General features: G+C 34.4%; 1 long non-coding RNA gene across 1 annotated transcript; it reads left to right on the forward strand.

Moving 5' to 3' along the window:
• The first annotated feature begins 985 nt into the window (after positions 1–985).
• On the forward strand, positions 986–18,169 carry LOC145595526 (uncharacterized). Its single transcript, XR_014102972.1, has 15 exons — positions 986–1,433; positions 4,528–4,589; positions 8,207–8,475; positions 9,783–9,886; positions 10,040–10,126; positions 10,863–10,946; positions 11,186–11,313; positions 11,484–11,597; positions 12,114–12,342; positions 13,735–14,860; positions 15,027–15,288; positions 15,406–15,601; positions 15,688–15,789; positions 16,581–17,695; positions 17,793–18,169. It is a non-coding gene; the product is annotated as an uncharacterized LOC145595526 (long non-coding RNA).
• The last annotated feature ends 8,291 nt before the right edge of the window (positions 18,170–26,460 follow it).

A 26,460-nucleotide genomic window follows, 5' to 3' on the forward strand; every position in this document is an offset into this window, starting at 1 on the left:
TGCCCAATTTGATGAGCTAGTTGATGAATTCTTCACAAATCAATTACCAACTATGTTGCTTTCCCAACAACAAGCCCAACTTCTAATTGAAAATGAATGTGACCCGGAAGCTCCTAGAGGGGATACAAATAGGAGAGATAGGGAACAGGGAAAAGCAAATTGACTATAATGTTTAGAATTGAGATGATTGACTTGGTTTAGATGATGATGAAATAGCTATAGCATAATATGAAGTTGTCTTGCACCTAAGAAAGTAGTATTGTGTCAATTGAGCTTCAGTTTGTCTATGTCAAAATTAACTACTCAACCACTCACTTTTTTTTTTTTTTTTTTTTTTTTTGAAGAAGAAACTCAACTACTCACTTTGTTGAGCCTTAGTTTTAATTTGATCAGAGCTGAGACTAATCTCTTTTGACCTCTACACATTACCGGGCTAGGATTAATAATAGTGGGAATCATTTTATATAATGTACTGTACTAAAAAACCAGAGGCCACAGGGTGTTACCGTCCCACATTAGACACCCCCCTACGGTTTTTTGGCGTCTGGGATGATTCCATTTGTAAATGTTCAGCTTCTGAACTGCAAAATATCTGAGTGTTAAAGATCTAAATGTTTAAAAATTTAGCTCCTGCCCAATCTTGCTGACTTCATGTAGCCCTTTGGACTTTTTCATGGAACAATTTTTCTCCATTTTAGCTAGCCCTTATACTTTTCAGTAAAGGCTTTGTATGTAAGCACATAAAACTTTTTAAAGATAAATAATTGTATTAGGCTGGGAATGCTTCCTGTATGACCTAAAATTTGTGTAGATGTGTCTTTAATTTTCTTTGCACTAGACTTGCTTAGTTTGATTGTAGACCCTAGGACATGGCATCAATAAGAAATTCAAATGAATGAACTATATAAAAATCTAACCATAGTATTATTCTTATGAACAGGTCTTTCCCTTTTTACCCATACTTTTTTTAATAAAGTTTTCCTTCCTTTTCTAGACTTCCCTCGTAGCCAAATCTCTACTTGCCACCATTCTCTCTCCTCACTCATTCATTCTCTGTTTTTTCTAGACTTTTCTCTGTTTTTTCTTCTGTTTAAGTTAGGTTAAATGTGTGTTGGGTTTTTTTTTTTTTTTTTAAGGATTATGAATTTTTGGAGTTTTGAAATTTTATTTGGTATTTTTGAGGTGAAATTTGATGAAACTGGAGGTTGTGGATATAATTATTGGTACAACTTTTTCGTTTTTCACATGATGAAATTGAAAATATGACATAGGACAGTATAGTAGATCGGAGGGAGGGAAGACAAATTTTGAATGGTGGGAGAAGGCGGTCGTGGTAGCGGTTGATCGAAGATTTGGAGGAAGACGAGAATATCAGCGACCACTTGAACACCATAAAACCCAGAAAAATAATTCTTAACCATATTTGAATCCAGGTAAATTTTCTTTATTTTTCAAATTTTCTGGTTTCTGTGGTTCTTATTGGGGGTTTGAGCCTTTGAGATGTGATTTGGGGAATTCTGGTTACAATCATCTGAGGCAATGCAGATTTTCTGCTTTTGAATTTGATTTTATGTGGAAAGTTTGGGTTTTCTTTGAAGTTGTGATCTCTATTATTCAACAAGGTTTTTATACAACTCAATACAATTTTTACTTTTATATTTCCATGTTTGATTTTCATTGATTTGATGATTTGAAAAATCGTCTTCACCCAATTTACCTTGTAGTAGGCAGGGAGGCCAGGAAAAGAAAATAACATTAGTAAACAAGGCCAAAGTAATAGTAAAACAATGAGCATTTGTATAAACCAATACGAATTACAAACTTTAAATGACTTTTGTAAGAGAAGCTACCAAGATGCTCCCATGGCCAATGCGTAAGAATACCAGGGGTATATGCCATAATTCTCTCTCTTTGTCTCTCTAAACTATATATCACATCACTAATAAGCTATAAGACTTAAGACATGCAATAAAATCAGTAATTTGCTGCTGAACCTATGCTTCATTCTTGTGGAACCACAATCAGTAGTGTATTTACTCAAATCAACGGCCTTGTCCTTCCTGCTCCTGAGGTGACTTCTAATTGCATATTTCACCATTTGTCAATCAATCAATCAATCAAAGCCTTAATCCCAAAAGTGGGGTCGGCTAACATGAACCAAATTTGATTATTCCGTGTAGTCATCAACATAAATCTTTCTCCTCCATCCCTTACGATCCAAAACTTCATCCTCACGTAAATCCATGCACTTCATATCCTTCCTCACTCCTTCCAACCAAGTCATCTTTGGTCTCCCTCTTCCTCGTTTAATCCCTCCATGGTCCCACTCTTCCACTCTTCGCACCGGTGCACCCTCGGGTCTCCGTCTTACATGTCCAAACCAACGCAGACGATTTTCCCTTAATTTATCTACAATGCCCGCCACACCTACTTTCTTGCGAATAACCTCATTTCTGATTCTATCTCTTAAAGTGTTTCCACACATCCACCTTAACATGCGCATTTCCGTAACCTCCATCTTTTTAATATGCTCTTTCTTAGAAGCCCAACATTCTGTACCATAGAGCAACACTGGTCTTATGGCAGTCCTGTAGAATTTTCCCTTCAACTTTAAGGGAATGCTGCGGTCGCATAACACTCCCGTGGCCGCTCTCCATTTAAGCCACCCTGACTTAATCCTGTGGGTCACGTCTTGATCAATGTCACCATTCTTCTGGATGATCGACCCTAGGTACTTAAAACATTCACTCATGGTCAAATCCTTTCCATCCAAACTCACCACTTCATTGCTTGTCCCCCTCTGAGTGCCAAAACGACATACCAAATATTCAGTCTTACTCCGACTTAGCTTAAACCCTCTAGATTCCAACCTTTGCCTCCATTGCTCCAACTTGACATTAACCCCATCCTTAGTCTCATCCACCAAAACGATATCATCTGCGAACAGCATACACCATGGAACCTCATCTTGAATTGGTCTAGTTAATTCATCTAGAACCGTTGCAAAAAGAAAAGGGCTTAATGCAGACCCTTGATGCAATCCGATTGTAATAGGGAAATCTTTTGTCAACCCTCCGCATGTCCTCACATTTGTTGACACATCCCGATACATATCCTTAACTAGGTCTACATACCTTCGTGGGATACCTTTCTTCAACATTGCCCACCAAAGTATCTCTCTTGGCACCTTGTCATATGCCTTCTCTAAATCAATAAAGACCATATGAAGATCTTTCTTCTTTACCCTATAAAACTCCATCATTTGTCTTATCAAATGGATTGCCTCCATAGTAGATCTCCCAGGCATAAAACCAAATTGGTTATCTGAAATGCTTGTGCATGCCCTCAACCTTTGTTCAATCACCCTTTCCCACAACTTCATAGTATGGCTCATAAGCTTAATTCCTCGATAGTTAGAACAATCTTGAGCGTCTCCTTTGTTTTTATAAACCGGGACCAAGGTGCTCTTCCTCCAATCTTGTGGGATCCTTGTAGCCGTCCATATCTTGTTGAAAAGGTTTGTTAACCAATCAATACCAATCTTACCCAAACACCTCCACACCTCTATCGGTACCCCATCAGGGCCAACCGCCTTCTTAGGTTTCATCTTCCTCAGTGCAATCTCCACCTCTACTCTCCTAATCCTTCGCACATACTCCATGTTGATTTCTTCATCACTCATAGAGGTATCTCCTATCACAACTCCATTACTTCCATTAAATAATTCATCGAAGTACCCCTTCCACCTGTCCTTGATGCCCTCCTCTTGCACTAGGACCATTTGGTTCTTATCTTTGACACACTTCACCATGCCAATATCCTTCCTTGCCTCTTGTCTTCTCTTTGCCATCTTATAAATGATCCTTTCTCCCTCCTTGGAATCAAGCTTTTCATAAACCTCCTGATATGCCTTTTCTTTTGCTTGGCGAACAGCTGCCTTTGCCTTACTCTTAGCCTCCTTATACGCTGCAAAGGTTTCATCACTCCTACATTTTCCTAAGGCTTGATAGCATTCCCTTTTTTGCTTAATTACTGCTTTCACCTCTTCATTCCACCACGAAGTATCTCTCTGTACCGAAGTTCTTCCCCTTACTTCCCCTAAGACCTCTTTGGCCACTCTTAGGAAACAGTTCTTCATTCGTAACCAAGTCATGTCCGGATCCACCTCTCCATCCCAATCCGCTTCTTCAATTACCTTTTCTGTAAAAACCTTAGCTTTTGCATCCCTTAGGGTCCACCATCTTATCCTTGGTTCTTCTTGTCTAACTTTTTTCTTCGCCTTCTCTTTCAGACGAATAGTCATTACCAATAGCCGGTGTTGGGTGACCACACTCTCCCCTGGGATAACCTTACAGTTTATGCAACTTTGTCTATCTATGCTCCTTGTGAGCAGGAAGTCTATTTGAGTTGCATTTGCTCCATTCCGAAAAGTTATCAAGTGATATTTCACCATTTGTGTTCTATGAATTTTGAAGTAACAACTTAGAGATGGATTCCTCACACATTTTTTTTCTGGTTTGGTTTCAGCTTACATGTGGAATAGGGGAAAATTTTTCCACCATAATGGGCGCTGGAATGTCAACAAGAAGGTGTGATTTGTTTTATCTGATAACTTAAGTTTGTCTGCAATTCCTCAAATTCCATGCCAAAATTCGCCTGTATAAAGAAAATCTGTGTGTTTTATCTGCCTACTATTACATTATGTCCTTAGTTGAATCCTAATTCGAGTGGAGGCCTCAAGGCAAATGGGTAATAAAAGTGGCCTGAACATCTCCATCAGAAATTTATGTGTTTGCATGTTGACAGTGGTTGGGTAACTTGAGACTTCTTATGCTAATATAGTATAAAAATGTCACCTCAATTCCTTGTTTATGCATTTATTTTCTTTTGTAGGAAGTTTCAACTTGTTACATAAAGTTGTTTTTGATAGGTATATACCATGGATGGACCATAATTTTCTATATAGTGACCATCTCAAGTCTTGACACAATCAAGAGATAGATAGAACATGTTTATTGTTATGGGTTTTGCTAATAAACAGATAGAACGTCTTGAAGGAAAACTAAAGTGGCCTAAACCAAGGGAAGAATAGAAAAGTGAAATGAATGGGTGGGGGGCAGTTAGCTTAGGAAAAGGCTTTCTAAAACGCTAAAAACTACATAAAAATAGTGGATGGGAGGAAGGAAGAATGAACAAGAAGGTGGGAGAAAGCAAGGGAGGGACAAAAAGGGAATGAAATAGGGTGATATACACAACAATGATGAGGGAAGAAGAGATAGGATGAACTTTAAGACAATTTAGTAATAACGGTTAGGGGGGAGCGAACATGAATTGACTTTTGGTATCATGGTTACAAAAAAAGGGAAAAAAGGCTTTTAATACTATTATATTTTTAATAGTAAAATAGTGGAGAAAAATATTGAGTCTCTCTCATAATACATGATTAGAGTGTAGTTCATTTTTTAAAAATCCATAGTCACAAGTATAAAAAACAGGTACGTAATACGATTGTTTAGGAGGTATTTATTAAATTTAACTAATTAACTTTATTTATTCACACAAGATGAAAAAAACACATTCAAGAATCCCTTAAAGACGGAATTGAAAGCAAAGTTGTTTTTTTTTTAAAAAAAAGGCTAGCTATATGTGTATTGATGAGAGAGAGAGAGAGAGAGAGAGAGAGAGAGAGAGAGAGAGAGAGAGAGAGAGAGAGAGATCACATATCAAAATCTCATTAAAAAGGTTAATAAATGGTGGAGGATAATTAGCTTAGGAAAAAGGCTTAGTATAATGCTCAAATAATAAAAGAAGAATGGATGAGGAACAATAGGGTGGGAGAAAATAAGGGAAGGATTAAAAGGAAAATGAGATAGGGAGAAGGAGCAATATAAAAGAAAGTGTGCACAACAATGATGAAGGAAAAAGAGGTAAAAGAACTTTAAGACAAGTGATAAAAGCACAACGGGGGACTGGGGGAGCGATCATAAATTTACTTCCTAATATTAGCAAAACCATAAAACAGAGAGTCATGACTAATTTAAATTACAGTTTTGATACTATTAGATTTTTTAAAATAAAATTGAGGAAAATGAGTCTTTCTAAGAAAGCATTATTAGAGTGTAGAATATTTATACGTTGATGTTAGATAGTAAATTGTCTTTTTAATGTACTTATAAATAGAGGAAATTTGATTATGAAGCTTTGTGAATTATTGTCTAGGGTATATCCATTCTTTTATGTTGTGCTACTACAATAGTAAAGAATAAATAGTTAAGAAAACAGTCACATGTAGGTATTCTAAATATTTTTTTTATGCATTTTCCTCCTTATAGATAGACTTCCAGATGCACACATTTCAATCCAAGGTTTCATACATGTTACCTAATTAAATTACCAAACATATAGTAAGATATTCAACAGGACTGTATTTCAATGGTTGTTTTTGGGATCATCATTGTACACCTTTGTACTCATGTATTTGCTCATCTTCCTACTGTATGAAGTTTAGGTAATTATTGAATGAGAAATTACATAGCATTCTAAAGCACCTATAGATCTTGAATACAGGTTATTTTTGGCAAATTCATGTTCGAATTTTCTGATTTGTTGCCATTCAGAGTAAAGCATTTCAAAAAATTAGATTAGTTTATCATTCCAGTCACTTGTTCCTCCCAGGTTTCCATAATCTTTCATCTTTTAGAGGATCTTTCAGAGTAAAGCATTTTCTTTTGTTGGTTTAGTATATCATTCCAGTCACTTGTTCCTCCCAGGTTTCCATAATCTTTCATCTTTTAGCGGATCTTTCAGAGTAAAGCATTTTCTTTTGTTGGTTTAGTATATCATTCCAGTCACTTGTTCCTCCCAGGTTTCCATAATCTTTCATCTTTCAGAGGATCTTTCAGAGTAAAGCATTTTCTTTTGTTGGTTTACCCCAGTCTTTACAGGGCTCTTTTGAATTAGAATTGCTTCAAGATTTTACTGCATTCCAACCATGTTGACAGATAATTACCTGTTCTTGTTGAGATAATTTCCTATTCTTGTTGAGATAATTTCTTGTTGATATAAACTCCAAAACATTGTTTTTAGAAACTAAACTCCAAAACATTGTTTTCAGAAACTAAACTCCAAAACATTGTTTTTAGAAACTATTTAGGCTTCTGGACTCAAGGCTTATTCCTATTGCTACTAATTCCGATTCTAAGGTCTTTTATCTCAAATTTGTTTCAAAAACTACTAATGCCGATTCTAAGGCTTAATCCTATTGCTACTAAATTACTAATGTTTTTGCCAGAACTTAGAATTTTGAGATAGTGAGATTCAAATCTGTTGCAAATTCAGCTAAATAGTCTAAGATGACCTCTTTATAGTATAGTTAAGGAAGAGATTATGTTCTTTAAATTCTTCTCTTACTGTTAAACACAAATGCTAAGTAGTCAAGTTCTTTACCTTTTGTTTCATTTTGCTTCACAATATGTACAATTTATTCTCAGAGTGTCTAGGATAACTTTCTTAGTCTTATTTCAATTGTCGAAGATATACAGAAGCTCGGGTATTCTATAATGCATTGTTATAGTCACAATGGCCGAAACCAACTCCCCAACCCCGATATCCCCCTCGAAAATCCTCAAATTCTCAATCTCTTTTCCTTAAATGAAATCAGATTAATTCCTCAAATTTTCAAAGCTTTAGGGTGCGATTTTGCTCGGTTTTAGGGTTTGATTTCCCTTTGAGGGTTATTTTTGCTCGATTTTAGGGTTTCTTTTGTTCGATTGTTGAAGGGGCGTTTTTCGCCGGTAAGGAAGGGAACACCGGCGATGGGAGGAGAAGAGGCTTGGTCACAGGAGAAAAAGGAGGGGGTCACCGGCGGTAGGAGGAGAATGTTCGGTCAGAGGAGAGAGAGGGTGGTCACTGACGGTGGTTTTGGCATTTGGAGTTTTGGGTTGGTGGTGGATTGGTGGTCTGGGTGGTATGAGCCGGTGTCTGAGTGGAGAAAAGGTTTGTGTTTTTTTTTTTATAATTAATTATTAAAAAATAAAAGATATTGACCATAGTTAGTGAATTTATATTAAAATACATATTCTCTTTGGTAATCCATAGTTAAGGTTTACCAAAGATATTAAGATTTTTCGCAAGTCACCACTGAAAAATGTAAAAACTATAGTGTTACCAAAGAGAATTTTTATAATCTGGGTTTGACTTTTTGTAGGGCCGTAAGGGAAGATAGAAAGGAGAAATTTTCCATTGAAGGGCCTTCTGGGTTTTCACTCTTCCATTGATAAAGCTTCTGAGGTTAACTTCTTTTTTTGAGACGCAGGTCAACTATCAAATTACATAAAATCAATTACAGAATACGAGTGTAATACCTTCTGGTTACTTCTATTTTTTGGGTTATATCTGCTTTATCACCAATTAAACAAGAAATTCTGTTCAAAAGGGGGCTCTTTGATGTAATGAAAGGATTCGTCTTTGAATTAAGTGGGTGATATCAAATTTCTTTAATCTATATCCTGTAACCTTATTATTTTTTTGCTTTGATTTTCAGCATTTTGATTCTTTTTTTATTGATCGGTTTGATATCTGAATTTTATCTTTGCTTGTTTATTTGATAGTATTGGATTATTGTTTTACTATAATCTATATCCTGCAAGTCTTTATCATATTTTAAGTATTCTTAAAGGACTCTATTATAATTTTACTCTGATTTTATGCATTTTGATCCTATTTTAATGATTGGTTTGATTTCTGAATTTTATCTTTGCTTGTTTATTTGATCGAATTGGATCGTTATTTTACTTCAACCGATTAATTTATGCAACTACTATTGTGGTTTTCAATTCGGTATGTTAGAACCTAAATTGATGGGTTTCAATTATATTAGTGGTTATGGTTTTTGCCTATGAATAATTAGGCCCAAACATAAATTAAAGCTAAAAAAGAATGGTCCTAAATGGTGAGAATTTCTACTATATCATAGTATCTGATTTATATTGTAACTTTATGGTGTTGATTTATATGCATTTGACTGCAACCGAACTTATAATTACGAAGTCTACTGTTATTATTACAAGTAGACATCATATCTGATTAGTATTGTAAGTTTATGGTGTTGATTTTATGTAATTGGATTGCAATTTAAGTCAAAATGTGTTTTGATGTGATGTTATGGATTGATGCTTATTTGTGGCATAGGCGATATTGTATTCATATTTAATAATGCTATTTTGTTTTGTATTAATCAATGTTTATGCTGCTAATTCATATGTAAATTGGTTGCAATTTGAACCGTAATTGTGCCAGTATGATGTGCTGTATTGGCAAGTGGGTCACAAATTTCTATCATCTCTAAACAACCCGGATTGAATTCTTTAATGGAAGCAAGAGGGTTTTAATTCTTCTCCCTTTTCTATGATCTGGATTATTTTTTTTGGGTATAGGGCTTTAAAATTCTTTTTCTACACTTTTGCTTGGATAAATATCGATTAACTTTCCTGTTGAATTCTGTCACATCTTTAAAGAGTTGCTTATAACCTTAAAGATTGAAATTAAAATGCAATGTGAACCTCAGGAATAAGTAAAGTCTTTGCATCGAGACTTCCATGAGTGGCATTCTTTTATATTGTTAAGAGATATACTTTATACGCTGGTTCCTTGGTGATCAATAATGGTTTTGGGTCAGTAATAACTTGGAATGAATATTTATTATAGTTGCCCAAATAACTTAGTATTCAATCTGATTTACTCACTGCTTCTGTTGTTGACGCTTGATCTTTATCTTTGTCTAGGTTGATGCAATATTAGACAAGGACAACTTCACTTTGGAAGAGCTATTGGATGAAGAAGAAATAATCCAAGAATGCAAAGCTTTGAACAGCCGCTTGATTAACTTGTAAGTGATTCATTTCAAAGTGATGTTTGTCATTTCCTTTATTGTTTCCATCTACCTTTGTCATAATTGTTCAAGTTTGTTCCCTGGTCAAGTTGCAGATATCCTATGTGTTTCTGTTTTTAAAAATCTTTTTGATTTGTAAAATTCCTCCAGCTTATGGGACAGAGCTCAGGTGGAGTAGCTTTTGTGCTATGTTGTAGAAGAACCTCCAGAGGATGCTGACAGCAAACGCACCTTCAAGTAAAACCCTTTTGACATCTTAACTGCAGTTTTTATATGCATTGGTTGATAGCTATTTTATGAGGCACTATTTAGTTTAATTTATTGTGTGAATTTGACTACTTAATGACTTAATGTTCGAATTTAGCTGTTTCTCCTGTGATGCTTTGATCCTTTGAATTAATAGGTGAATAAATCATTCTATAGTCACTAACTTTGGAGGAGTAAAGGAAGTTATTGGTTTCTAAACTCATATTTCCTTTTCAAACGTTAATCTTGTTTGTTTGAACTAGTTGTTACTGTAGCTAATTTAGTGTTGTTGCCTTTAACTTCAATTGAAGCTCCTTCGATTTCTCCTTTTCTTGCCTTTTGACTTTTAAAGTTGTTCGATCAACTTTCTTGAGCTTCTGAAATTATATTATTGCCAGAAATGCAGCCCTAAATTGCAAGTGAAACTCTGTTCGTTTGATGGTAGTTTATTTGATGTCTAATTGTCTACCATTGTTGAGAGGAAGTGCTTTGAGGGTATGACCAACAGATTTTGGATGAATGTTGTGCAATGCTTGCTTGAAAAGTTTTAAAAGGCTAATTTGGGTAGCTGAGGTATAAGCTGATACTTGATAGTTATTTTAATGGAAGCTCTTTGGTTATTCTTTGAGCCTTTGACAATAGTTGTTTTTTGATGAATGATGTGCAATGCCAACTCTCATTGCATGGTTTGATCCTTAAAAATTCTATATTGTTGGTAATTTTGCAGGTTTAGATTTTTTTTGGTGGGAGCTCTTTTGTTAGCGCTTATTGATCGTTACTCAGTGGCTCATGCTGGCCCTTGAAAGTCGAGGTCAGAAATTTCTATTTTTATCGTATATTCTTATATATTATTAATATTAGTAATCGTGTGTTTATCACTTTCCAATTTCTTTGTAATTGTATGATTTGAATTTTGGACTTTGTAATTCTAAAGATTATACTGGCAAATACTTGTTGGTTTGCTGTATATGTATCATGTATGCTACTATGCTCTCAGGGCCTTTCGCCTTATGCAGAAGATACTAAGCTATGATTCTGGTGTCTGTGTAGGTGCATGCGGTGGGATTAAATCATGGGTAAGTGTAATTATTTCTACGGGGCTTTCATGTAGCAATGGGATGCGGCTCAGGGATATTGCTATAGCTACTTCAAAAGGTGAATGCTGATGCAAAGAATGGGTATAAGATAATTCTCCATGACTAGAAAAGAAAGAGCGTGAATCATATCATACAATTATATACCCTATTTGCTTTACCAAATTATTTGCTAGGTTTTAACCACTGAATTTGATAGGTTTATAGTTTGTTATGAGAATGATCATACACCTTAATTTTGCTCTGCTTTGTAGAATTTCAGGGCAAAAGAGGAGATTGAGAAGAAGAAGATGGAGCTTTGTGAGTGAGTTCAAGCTCAACTCGGTCGAGTCAAGGAGGAGACTATAAATCATAATAGATACTGTAAGGTGAAGTAAAACTCTTCCATGGATTGAAGTATTAGACATATGTACTACTGTAGTCGTTGTAGATTGTTTAGTTTGTTTGGTTATGTGCCTTTGTAAATCAGAGAATTGAATTAAGCCTTGAGGTGACAACTAAATCTCTGCATGATAAGGTGATATTTGCATTGAGCACTTCCTTTCACATGCATAGTCTAGGATGTTTAAGAAACCCATCATACATGGTTTTAAAATATACACTTTTCGATTTTATGATTTTTATTGATGGCTCCTACATGTTTTTCTCTTACCCATTTGTAGTCTAAAGAGTTGACTGGATTGTGCCTGTTGGTTGAGGAAAATACTGCCTATGTTCAAATTAATTAACCTTTTCTTGGGCTAACAAGGGACATAGCCTGCCTACATTTGGCCTAAGTATGACAAATCATGATAATTTCAAATAATTTGTTGCTGTAGTTTATGGGTAGCTATAGTAATCAAATTTGATCATGCTTCTTAATTTCAAACAATGTGTTGCTGTAGTTTATGTGTTGATGAGATTGCTTTTGTTCCATTAATGAACATCACTGAAGCTGGCATCTCAAGCATGGAGAGCTTTCAAAATCCACAAAATGCTGATGAGAATCCAGATGGTCACAATGGGTATGGGTTCATGATCTCAGAGTTGCTTGGTAATGATGTCCCGAATTACTCTTTAGTTCAGCCTGATATAAATTTTATGCACAATGGCATGGGCCTTAATCATGGCGAGGTACAATCCTTGATTTTTTAAAATATTGTTTGATCTCATAATGTTATTTTATTCCGTAACTGTTACCTTTATATTTGGGGATGTCCCTTTTAATATGGGTGTTGGAGACTTGATGGTCATTGTGGAACAAAACAAAATAGGAGATTTATTGATTGTTGGGCTTCTAAGAAAGAGCTTATTAAAAAGATGGAGGTTACGGAAATGCGCATGTTAAGGTGGATGTGTGGAAACACTTAAAGAGATAGAATCATAAATGAGGTTATTCCCAGGGAGACCAAAAATGACTTGGTTGGAAGGAGTTAGGAAGGATATGAAGTGCATGGATTTACATGAGGATGAAGCTTTGGATCGTAAGGGATGGAGGAGAAAGATCTATGTTGATGACTACACGGAATAATCAAATTTGGTTCATGTTAGCCGACCCCACTTTTGGGATTAAGGCTTTGATTGATTGATTGATTGATTGATGACTATAATTAATTCTACTTTGTTCTTAGATTTAATATTGTATGAAGCTATTTAGACACTTATATTTTAAGTTTGATGCAGTAAGTTGGATCTTTATAGTGGTTTACTCTATAACTTATTTCCTACCAGTTACTATATTTGTTGAAAATAAAATAATTATTAAGGAAATAACAGACAGATTATGTGTAAGGGAAACAATGTATTTTGATAATGGTCTAGGAAAGCAAATGCTCTTAAATTTGTTCTAGATGGAATAATTACGTATAAAAACATAGAATATATCAAAAAGTGATAGGGGTATACACATGAAAAGTGAATAAAGTATAATGTCTAGAATTTGTTGTGTGTAATACACTACATGTAACAAAATTAGGTTTTTGTATCTTTGTGGAAGCTGAAAATGAACTATTAACTTCATATGAAACTACAGTAGACAGTTGGAGGAGGATAAATGATGTAGGAGAAGCTGGACATTGTGTATTAAAGATGAAAAAGTTATTTGCCTTTTCTATTCATCTCATAGATTGGAAGGTATCCCTCCCATTGAGAGAAATGTATTTGGTCCGTACCAATAGAAGCATGATAAGAGGAGCTTAGCCTCAGTACCAATAGAAGAATGACATATTTGGTTTTTTTGTTTGGTTTCTGTGCTTTTGAGTTTTCTAGAGAATTTTTACCAGGTTTAGTCATGTATCTTATTGTTTTTTTTAGATCATTGAGTCATATAGTATCCAAAACTGTGTCCAAAATCTTCATTGGATCGTCCTTAATCGTGGCTAGAACATGATTTTGGTGTATTTTAGCCAAGGATTGGTGTGCTTCATTGTTATTGATATTGCTCTTGAAGTTCATGCTGTTTGTAGTTAATTGTCTAATTCAATTACTGCTGATTGCTGATTGTGATATTATTTCGCGGTCGACCAGGCTCTCTTTTCCCTTTCAACTAATACGTCAAAATGAAGAACGCTTCGACTGTAAGGTTGATTGTGTAATTTTGGGGCTGAATTTTGAGTTATTTATTGTTGAATTTTTATTTATTGTGATTTAATTAACTACAAGGTTTGGTGAAGAATTGGGAGAATTTAGGCGACTTTGCAAATTCTGATTCTGAGCAAATGGCTGCACAGGTTTGGTTATTTAACTGTATACTGTTTGCTTACCCACAGGATTAAGTCAGGGTGGCTTAAATGGAGAGCGGCCACGGGAGTGTTATGCGACCGCAGCATTCCCTTAAAGTTGAAGGGAAAATTCTACAGGACTGCCATAAGACCAGTGTTGCTCTATGGTACAGAATGTTGGGCTTCTAAGAAAGAGCATATTAAAAAGATGGAGGTTACGGAAATGCGCATGTTAAGGTGGATGTGTGGAAACACTTTAAGAGATAGAATCAGAAATGAGGTTATTCGCAAGAAAGTAGGTGTGGCGGGCATTGTAGATAAATTAAGGGAAAATCGTCTGCGTTGGTTTGGACATGTAAGACGGAGACCCGAGGGTGCACCGGTGCGAAGAGTGGAAGAGTGGGACCATGGAGGGATTAAACGAGGAAGAGGGAGACCAAAGATGACTTGGTTGGAAGGAGTGAGGAAGGATATGAAGTGCATGGATTTACGTGAGGATGAAGTTTTGGATCGTAAGGGATGGAGGAGAAAGATTTATGTTGATGACTACACGGAATAATCAAATTTGGTTCATGTTAGCCGACCCCACTTTTGGGATTAAGGCTTTGATTGATTGATTGATTGATTGACTGTTTGCTTGTTTGATTGAAGAAGCTTATCACCCTTTAGGCGACTCTGCAAACTATTTGGCTATTTGCCGAATCATTGGAGAAGCAGAAAGGTTCAGAATTGAATTATGGTTGTGGGGTTTGTAGATTTTGCAGGTTTTTGATGAATTTTTGTGTGATTGCAGAAATGATGAGATTACAAGATGAGAGCTTCAATGACACTCAATTTAAACGCCCTTTTGGTGCTTCTCGAGGAGAACCATGAGTGCTCTTTCGATAGCTGTCAGAACAATGTCGATTCAAACAACCTTTTCGTACTATCAGGTTTATTAAAGTTGGTATTTAATTTTTCATCTTTGCCTTTTTTTTATTTATTTCTTTTTTATTATTTGTGTTAGACTATAAGTTATACATGTTTTTATCTAATTGATGCTTGTCTATGGTGCTTGCGGTGGGATAAAAACATGGGTTAATGTAATTTTTTCTACAGGGCTTTCACATATCTTATTTTCCGTTGGTCTAGGCTTCTAGCTGTTACCTTGTTCTTGGTGAAATTGGCTAAGCATCACTACATTTCAAGAGACGGTTGCAGTCAACTGACATTTGTATGGAGCGGAAAGTTATTCTAGAAGCTTCTGATGGTCTACAAAAGGCTCAGGTACCCTCATCTTCTCTGTTTACAATGGCAGTGAGAGGCTATCAACAAGTTGATCGAAGAAGCCATACTTGAGGCAGAGGAAAAAGGGATCAATGTAGTGAGCTTAGGACTTTTGAATCAGACAAGTTTACTTATGATTCTTTTATCTTCTGTTATATAAAACCAATGCGTATATAGCTAAGTACTTATCTTATGATCACTGTTATCTCAGGGGGAGCATTTCAATAGAAATGGCGAAATCTACTTGGAAAGGCACCCTAAGCTCAAAGTGAAAGTGGTAGATGGTAGTAGCTTAGCTGTCGCAGCTTTATAGTATCCCAGTGGGAACTTCTCAAGTTCTGTTTAGGGGTCGGCTTTCAAAGGTTTATTATTCAATTGTCTCCGCACTTTGTCACAAGGGCATCCAGGTAATTACCACACTGATCTTACATGATAAATTTAGTGAAATTGTAACATATTACTGTATAACCTATGCATTTCATTTCATACTTAGGTTACTACCATCAAAAAGGCTGAATATGAAAAACTTAAAAAATCCCTGACAATTGAAGCTGGCAATAATCTGACCCTTTCAGCAAAAGGCTACAATCAGAAGGTAGTTACTTTTAGCTTATTCAGGAGCATATTAGGTTGATTTTTTTTTTTTTTCTTTATTTTTTTTGTGATATAGCAAAAACAACTTCTAATGATAATTAGCTAGCCAATTGACATGGTTTAAAGCTCTTGTGTAATGGGCTAAAGGGGTTGAATTCTGTTTTACTTATTAAGGGACGAAGGGAGTGATATTTTGTTGAATGCAGGTATGGTTAGTAGGAGAAGATTTGGCAGAAATCGAGCAGTCTAAGGTGTCGAAGGGAACTAGAGGGAAAATTTTTGAATAATATTTGCTTGGTTGTTGTCTACTGACTAAATGTACAAAGGTGATATGCTGAATAGGTTTCGATACAATATAAGACGCTATATGATGAGGTTTTGATTATGGGCTTTCTGATATGTAATGTATGTGAAAGAATCAAAACGATATTCGACTCTAAATGACGAGGTTTTTGTTAAGGGTTTTCTGGTTTGTAGTGGATTTGGCTGCATTCTTAACAGTTTGTTTTTTGGTGAACCATGGTTAAATAGAAGGTAAAGGGTGGGGGTGGGGAGGGTTGTTTTACAATAATAGGAAATGAGAAATGTCTTCTTTTTGCTTCAATGGTTAAATAGAAGGTAAAGGGTGGGGGTGGGGAGGGTTGTTTTACAATAATAGGAAATGAGAAATGTCTTCTTTTTGCTTCAATTGGGTGGTTTTTGTTTGAATTAGAGGCTGTTAATGTAGTGAGTACCCCTGTTTTTGGTGTTTCCAAGTTCTGAAATATGCCCCACATTGTATCTTATTTACAGGCTTGTTGAGTTTGTGCTGTGATCACGAAGAGGTGAGAAAATCATGTCTCACTGCTCTGAAGAGGAGGATACTGACATTAGTGAATCTGAAATTGAAGAGTATGGAGACAACTTTTGAAGATCTTAAGTAAGGAAGTTCCAAACTCAAAGTCTCAGAAGAAAAGTATACTTGGCCATATTGCCTTGGGAAAAGGAAGCGGGATTTTCTGTACAAAGAATTACTTCAGCATGCTTCGGGGATTGGAAATGCTAGCTCCAAAAAAAAAAAAAAAAAAAAAAAAAAAAGAAAAAAAAAAGGAAGGAGGCAAGGGAGAAGGCAATCATCTTGGGCTAGCTTGATTTTTGGAAGATGAAGTGCGAAAGCAAGCTAGCTTGTTGAAACAGGCTAATGGTGATGCTCATGTGGTTGATTGTGACCATGATGACAAGTTTGTATGGCCTAGGACAGGAGTAGTGGTTAACATTCCTACTCGGTACAGAGAGGGCCGGTTTGTGGGGGAAAGTGGTTCAAAGCTGAGGGATGAGTTGAGAGCTAGAGGGTTCAATCCCAAGAGAGTCCATCCCTTGTGGAACTTTAGAGGCCATTCTGGTACTGCTGTAGTGGAATTCAACAAAGATTGGCTGGGTTTGAACAATGCATTGGTATTTGAGAAAGAATATGAACTAAATCAGCATGGAAAACAGCATTGGCAAGCAAAGGATACTGAAAAGTTTGGGTTGTATGCCTGGGTTGCTCGTGCTGATGATTATGATTCACCTGGGATTATTGGGGAGCATTTGCAGAAGATTGGAGATGTAAAAACAGTGTCCGAGCTTGAAGCAGAAATAGCTCGGAAGGCTGGCAAGCTTGTCTCAAACCTGACAACCGTGCTTGATCAGGCATATAATAATCCCTGCTTGGCTTAAGAAGAAGAGTTTGAAGGAAATAGAGACAAAATTTACTGAGACTTTCCATAACTTCAACAAGCTGGCATAAGAGAAAGACAAGCTTCATCAGGCATATAATAATCCCTTTCTCTCAATTACCTCCCAAGAAAACAAGGAAAGACTGCTTCTATCTCAACACACCATCATTAGTTGCTCCTAAATCATTTGGAAATTTGCATTCTTGTGAGGTTTGTACACTGTTCACATTTCCTCCAATTACATTTGACATTACCAATTGAAGTCCTTTTACTCAAAACTAGTCCATGTTTTTACTTGTGTAAGCAGAAGTGGCTGCCAAGAAGGGTGATTAGCGCGTGGCCGGGATAATCTAATTATAGCTTTGCAAAGTACAAGTAAATCTAATTATAACTCTGCAAAGTACAAGTGTAATCTAATTATAATTTTGCAAAGTTCAAGTGTAATCCAATTATAACTTTGCAAAGTACAAGTGTGATACATAGTGAATTTTTTTTTTTTTTTTTTTTTTTTTTTTTTTTTTAAGGAAGAAAATACTTTTTCTTATAGAATTATTGTATTTTTTTATGAAAGGATGGTCTATTACCCAAAAGTTGTTACGGAGTACTTTTTTCTTCCCCCCTTATATGAAAGGATGACCTATAAGTTTTGAATGACCTATTAGCCATCAATGCAAATTTATTTATAGGTGACACAATTGTGAATGATATTTAGGGGTGAGTAAATTATAACTCCTTTTGTTTTGTATTAATCGCAACATAACACTAGGTGTTATATAAAATTAAAGAACAATTGTAAGGAGACCAAAAGGCGAATTTTATAATATAAAGTATAGTTAGTGGGCTATATTTATTTGTTTGTAGGAGAGAGAAATAATAAAAAATAAATTGTGTATGGCACATACATAGTTTATATTGTTAGTCAAAAGATATTGTAGCTCATGTTGTTCTGCATGACTAAAAGTGATTATTTGGTTAACCGAATTGCTTGCTGCAGGTTTTAGAGAAGATCGTGAATGAAATATAAAGATTTGGGTTCCAAAGTAAAGGGTGGATCGAGCCTCCTTTAAATGGGGATGAGGCTACCATAGACGTGTGTTTATCATATATAAAGGCAACACACCACATATATTAACCATTCGATCTCCTAGGCTTTCATGAAAGTATTAGGCACCACTGGAGGAGAAAAAAATTTCTGATGAAGAAACACAAAGTTGAGAAAATGCTTTAATGGTGCCGGCTATTATCAGTTTACTAGGGTAATTAGCTTGTTAGGTCTTGTTTGGTTCACCTTATTTGTGCTTATCTGAACTTATCTGATTTGGTGTGATATGATCTGGTCTGATCTGTATGTCAAATTTGACCAAACTTTGACCTTAAATATACGATAATCTATACGGATAAAATATATCATATGGGTTCTTGTTAGATTCGTAATAATGTGTATTTTATTAATATTTAACTTTCATACTTTTTTTTATTACGAAATTAAAGATATTTAGCGATAAAAAAACTGCACATAAAATGATGATCTGAACTGAACTTATTTTTTCTGATCTGAATTTATTTTTTCTGATCTGATCTGATCTGAACTTATTTTTTCTGAAATAAGTAAAAGTAAAAATAAGGTGAACTAAGGTCTTAACAAGGGTGATGTAGCCCTTTGTTGTTCAGTTTTGTAATAATACCCATTTATGTGGTAATATGTTCTATCATTACCTACTTAGGGCTTGTTTACATTTACTGAGCTGAACAGAACTGAAATGATTGGAGCTGAGCTGAACTGAACTGAAATGATTGGAGCTGAGCTGAACTGAACTGAACTGATTGGAGCTAAATTGAACTAAATAAAGCTGAAATGAATATTTTATGAGAGAAGGAAATTAGGAGTTGAACTGAACTGAACTGATTGGAGCTGAACTGAACTAAATAAAGTTGAAATGAATATTTTATGAGAGAAGGAAATTAGGAGTTGAACTGAACTGAACTGATTGGAGCTAAAATGAATTGAACTGAACTTAAATTAAGCTGAAGTGGACAGACCCTTAGACCAGCGTTCTCTAGAAAAATTTACATGAAAAAAAATTCAAGTCAATAAATTTACCTTATATTTTTTTACGGGAATAAATTTACCTAATTTTAGATAGTTATGTTTTCATTAATGTAATCAATTGGTAAGAAGGATAATGCTTTGCAATGAGTTTAACTTTTTAGCACTAGTAATAAGGTTTTTGCAATTAGTTTAGTTTTTAGAGTTTTTAACAATCGTTATTAATGGATACTTTAAAGTGTAATTTGATTTTCATCTTGTAAAGTCTAATTATATTATAAAGTGTAAGTGTAACTCACTGTGAAAATGTTTTTCCTTGAGAAATGGTTATGGTTTTTTGATGAAAGGGTAGCCTATCATTCAAAGTCATTTAAGGTAGCCTATAATTTGTATTTGATTTTTTAAGGGGGAGAGTGAATTATTTAGGAATGAGCAATTTATTTAGGGGTGAGGTAATTGTATATATTAGGGATGAGTTAATTTGCATATGGTTTTTAACGGTAAACAATTTGCATATACTTTTTCTTATGCACTTTTTTTTAAAAAAAAAAAAAAATTATTTACATCACTTTCCTTTTTGAGGTTTTTTTTTTTTAAATGCATCACTTCTATATTTGATAATTTTATACTATATTTTATCATTTCTCTTTTTTTTCGTGGTCCTCACTAAAATAATAAAAATATATATCTCTCACATACTTTCTCTTTCATGGTCCCTATCTTATTCACCCACTCACAATATTATATTACTCTGCTAAAATTTTGTGCAATCCAAAGTGATGCAAATAAAAAACAGAGGGAGTAATAAATTCAAATCAATTTAAAAACAAACCGAGTTAAAATCATGTCGACTTAATATTAGTTCGGGTCAAACCAAAACAGATTACATTTGTTATTTCCAGATCAAAATTGAGTTAAAAATCAGATTGGGTTAATATCAAATTAAGTCAAAACACATCAAATTATATTAGGTATTTGTCCGATCAATATAGAATTTGCCAAAGCTTGGATAAAATCAAATCGGTTTCCTTAGAATTTTGATTGTTTTAGATAAGACGATATGTAACCAATTGTTGAAGCCATTGTTTTAGATAACACCCTATAAATATTTGCATCAACCATAACAAAATCACAATTCAAACCATATCTAAAAGCAAAGTGATCAAATCCAACTAAAACATTTCATACACTAGGTTAGTACGAAGTAATTTTCAATAACTATTTTTTAAATGAACATTAAATTAAATATTCGACTTTCATTTGTTATATTCATATCAATTAAATGCTGATGAACAAAAAAGATGGTAGGAAATAATCAACATGTATCGTTCTTGGTAAGTATTGTTGAAGTGTCCATAGTTAATTTAATAAATTTTTAATCACTTGTTCAAATTCTTAAATCAGATGTTCTAAACATATTACTCACATAAATGTTCTAAATTTTTACTCATATGTTCAAACAAAAGGTTTTGTGTGAGACCGGACTCACTTGAGACCGGGCTCAATAACAAAAGTCCAACAAAAAGGCGTGGGCTAACTAAACCCGATCGCGAGGCCCGCAACACCAAATATATGACAGTAATATTCTAATACCTGACAATAATATTCTTATACATGACACTAATATTTTAATATCTGACAATAATATTCTAATACATGACAGTAATATTCTAATACATGACAATAATATTCTTATACATGACACTAATATTTTTATATCTGACAATAATATTCTAATACATGACACTAATATTCTTATACCTAACAATAGTATTCTAATTCCTGACTAAAATGGTCTTAATCCTGATAAAAATTATCTTATTCCTTACTAAAATTATCTTATTCCTGACTAAAATTATCTTATTTCTGATAAAAATAAACTTATTCCTGACAAAAATTATCTTATTTCTGATAAAAATAATCTTATTCTTGAATAAAATTTTCTAATCCTGACCATACTAATCTAATGCTTGACAATATTAATCTAATACCTGACACTAAACATTTAATGAAACTGACAATATATTGAAATTGATAATCTACTATTAAAAAAAATCATCACTTCAAAGTCGCTTCAATAACGGCGGAAACCAATTTGACATTTTTTTTCATTCTCCATTAATCTAAAATCAAAGAACTATATTGCCCAAACAGAATGAAATTCATGAGAAGTGAGTGGAAGGGAGGAAATCAGATTCCTTCATCCATTAAGGTTTCGAAAGAGGCTTGTTCTTTGTCCCAACTTCGACAGAATACTCTTCGTTTCGCTGCTATCAGATGAACTCATCTATTCTAGGGTTTTGGATTGAGGTTCAGGAGGAGAGAGAGTAGATTTACGGGGTAGTTGGAGGAGCTTCATCGCCATCAAGTTGAGAGGAGGCGGAGAGTTGTGGAGGATCTGGCCGCCATTGATGAGGGAGGACAAAGAAAGGGGAAGAAGGAGAATGAAGATGGTGGACTCACGTGAGTCCGTCTCACTCAAAACTTTACCATGTTCAAAATTTTAAATTTGAGTGACATGTTCTAAATTTTAACTCGCATGTTCTAAATTTTAACTCACTATGTTCTAAATTTTTACTCACATGTTCTAAATTTTAGATCAGTTCTCATATAAGTATGAATTCTCACATATGGACCTATTCTCACCGAATATATATATATATATATATATATATATGCCTTCTCCATAGTTAATTATATATATTATTAATTGATTAAAATTTTAATCATAAATTATAAATTATTCAAGGAAATAACAAAAATATCCTTTGTTGATTTGATATTCACATTTTATTGTTAAAATTAATAGCTTCGTAATTGTGAAAATTATATAAATTCAAGAAAAAAAAAATATGATCTTGTTGTAATAAAATAGCACATTAATTTTTTTTTTTTTTTTTTTTGACACAATGTAGTACACATAATATATGTCTTTAAAAAAAATAAAATAAAATAAAAAAAGCTCTATACATCACAAATTATGTTAAGAATTTTTTATTTTATTGCTTAAGTTTATAATTGTTAATATGTTTTTGGAATACATAAAATCTTCTATTACACACCATAACATATTATTACCGTATATAGGTAAGGATTTGTTTCTTATATATAATTTTTTTCCAAAAAAAACAGAAAAAAATTAAGGAGACACCGGGAAATGACATGTGTCATTGGTGGTGTGTCTTATAGTATATAAATATTGATATTGATTGATGGAAAGTATAAATCTATCAATTTGAACATGTATAATATAAAATTTTCAAATTTGTTAGGCTAGGCCCAATTCAAATTACAAATCAAAAGCTTAATACCACCGTCAACCACCTCCTCAACACCACCACAACAGCCACTAAAACCACCCACTTACTCTCTCTTTCTCCGCCGTCATCACCACGCCCAGAAAGGCAGAAACCAACCTCACCTGATTCAGACCTTACCCGAAAGCTCGAACCCGAATTAAAAAGAGTTCAAACCTCCCTCACCCAATTCAGACTAGGCAATGTCAAAAATTTCGTCGCGCGGTGTCGAAGAAAGGCGAGTTCAAGACGGGGGGAGGAGATGGGGTGGGAGAAGTAGACCTGGAAATCCTGACCCAGACCCGTTGACCCAACCCGAATGACCCGACCCATGACCTAAAATTGACCCAAAAACATTGACCCGAAAATGACCCGACCCATACCTGACCCGAAAATAAAGTTGACCCGATCCTGACCCGACACTCGAACTGTCCCAACCCAAAGTTGACCCAACCTGAAATTGACCCAAAGTGTTTGACCCGAATAGACCCGATACCCAAAAATGGCCCGAACATACCCGATAAAGACCCAAACAGACCTAATACCCCCCGAACTAAAATTACCTTATAATTGAACAAAAAATGTCTTGTGCCAAAAAATAACTAAAATTCTTCATTTTCAACCATAGCTAAGCTCATAAACTGAAATATACACTATAAAATTATTGATTTTAGCTTGGTCCACAAATGAAACAACCCGAACATGACCCGACTAGTTTTGACCTGACCCGAATATACTTGACCCAAAATTGACCTGACCCGAACATACCAGACCCAAAAATTGACCCGATCCTGACTCGACCCGATATCTGACCTGAAGTTAACCCAAAACCCGACCCATACCCACCCAAATGTTAGTTGACTCGAAATGAACTGACCCGAATGTGACCCGACCCGAATAACCCATTTGCTAGGTCTAAGAAAAAGGTTAAGGATGTGGGGGCAACTATTCCCAAGGATGCCAACTTTTGGGTGGTGGCTACCACCAGGTGGTTTTCATAAGGGGATGAATTCAGGTGGATTGCTAGGGTTAGGCGAGGAGGTCAGCTGGGGTGGAGAAAAGCGAAGGAAAAAGGAATTTTGGGATTTAAAGGTGGTCGGGTTTGGGGATTGGGTGGGGGGGGGGGGGGTCTGCTGGACCAAGCAGTGAGGTTGGCTGGTGAGGCGCGGTGGTGGGGGGGTTCTGTTGGATCAGTCGTGGTTGGGTCTGTTATGGAGGGATATTGTACATAGTGCGTATTAAGAATAACCATCATCCGAATAGCAATTATTAGAGTCGGTTTGCTTCATTATGTTAATATTGTATATTTTTCAAGTTTATCTTGTTAGGAGTTTTAGGCTAGGTCTTGTTTCGTATTCTGTATATGTATGTGGTTAATATCAATACGAAATGCTAAACCGTTTTCTCTAATTGTTCTTAAGTTTAACATGGTATCACATCTCTCTAATTTTTTTAGAAATTTTTAATTGATCCTGGTGTTTGTTCTTTAATTATTCCGCAAAAGTTGTTGATATATTTATGAGATTGCCATTAAATAATCGTTTATCTCATAGATTAATGCGGATGTCCGCCGCCCCATCCTTTTCTCCACCTTCACCCACAGCGGCCTACGGCGCATCCTAAAAGTAACGATCGAACTTGATGTAATCCCCCCTCTCCTCTATTTTCCTCTCATTTTATTCCTTCACTTTCTTTCTCCTTCTTCTCTTCTCGCTCTCGTTCTCGCTGTCTCTTTCTCTTTCTTCTTCTTCTTCCTCTATTTTCTTTTTTTAAGCTTCCATTAGAGACTCATGCCACTTTGCGTTTTGTGTCAAAAGAACTTTCCAACTCTCAAATCTTTCAAAACTCACAACAAATCGAAGCATGATCACCTTAAATTTACATGCACTATTTGTTACGCTAAATTTCAATATTCCATTCAATTGCTCTAACACAGAGCCGATGATCATCATAATCCTCAACATAATTGTAAGTTTTTTTTTCTTTTTTTAATTATTTTTTATTTATTGTAACACTAAATTGCATCCAAAAAATTAACCTTGACAAGTTCATTTTAAAATTTACATGAAAACGAAAATTAACAAATTACATGAAATAGGGACATGAAAAATAATTTAAAAATCACTTTAAAAAGACAATATTTTGAGAATATGTTTTAATGCAAAGAGAGAAATAAAAAATAATAGCTAAATAATATAATAATTTAAGCTATATCTAATATTTTCCTTGCAATCTTAGTGGTGATCCCTAAATTCGAAACTCTAAGCCCTAAATTCCTAAACCCGAAATCCCGAAATCCTAAAATCTTAATCAGCATTTTTAAAGAGATTATTGCTAATATGTACATCAATCAGAAATAGTTAAAGGAAAAAAAAATACCAAAACTCACAATTATCTTGATTTCGATTTCGATGACTTTTGGCTTGGTGTTCATGCAATTATATCGCAAATCTGAACTTAGCTTTGCAAACCTTACAAACATGTTTGAAATTGTTGTGAGTAAATTTATTGTGCGATTCTAAAACCTTTACAGTTGGAAAAAATTCTTTGACACCACTCTAGTAGAAAAAAAATAGATTGACACCGGTTCAAAACCCCTCAATAATGTCACCGGTTTTGAACCGTTGAGCATTTGAGGGATGCCAGTTTTTTTAAGAAAAGTCAAGCATTGGCACCGATATTTATTTTTGGCACCGGTTAACCAATGCCAATAACCTTCTCGTTTTTTTTTTTTATTATTGTAGTAAATATAAATGGCCCCGGTTAACCGGTGCCATTACATGTATATGTTTTTTCCAGCAATAATAATAATTATATAAAAAAAAACCCTTTACATCGGATATTAATTCGGCCAGTAATATTGATATTAATTCCGCCATTATATAATTATTATTATTAATTATAATTCACTATAATTAATTATAATTACTAATAATTATAATAAGAATAATTTCTAAATTGAAATAAGAAGGGAGGGATCCGATGAGAATAGGTTCATATGTGAGAATTCATACTTATATGAGAACTGATTTAAAATTTAGAACATATGAGTAAAAATTTAGAACATGCGAGTTAAAATTAAGAACATGTGACCTCAAACTAAAATTCTGAACATATGAGTAAAAATTTAGAACATGTGAGTAAAAATTTAGAACATGCGAGTTAAAATTTAGAACATATGACTCAAACTAAAATTATGAACATATGAGTAATAATTTAGAACATTTGTGTGAGTAATATGTTTTAAACATCTGATTTAAGAATTTGAACAAGTGATTAAAAATTTATAAAATTTGCTTTATGAAATTTCAAACATATGAGTAAAATTTAGAACATCTGACTTAAGATTATGAACATGTGAATAAAAACTTAGAACAAACTGATATAGAATATAGAAAGTGTGAGTAAAGAATTTAGAACATACGTGTAAAAAAATAAAATATACGCTTTAAAATCTGGAACATATAATTAAAAATCTTTGAACACACGTTTTAAAATTTAGAACATATAAGTTAAAATTTTGGAACAAGGTATTTAAAATTTATGACGTCAAACTTAACTAATTTATGGTTTAGAACATGTGAATACTAAATTAGAACATTTGATATAATTTAGAACACCCAAGGAAAAGT

The sequence above is a fragment of the Chenopodium album genome, chromosome 2, assembly GCF_948465745.1.
Source record: "Chenopodium album chromosome 2, dcCheAlbu1.1, whole genome shotgun sequence".
In the NCBI taxonomy this organism is placed as follows: domain Eukaryota; kingdom Viridiplantae; phylum Streptophyta; class Magnoliopsida; order Caryophyllales; family Amaranthaceae; genus Chenopodium; species Chenopodium album.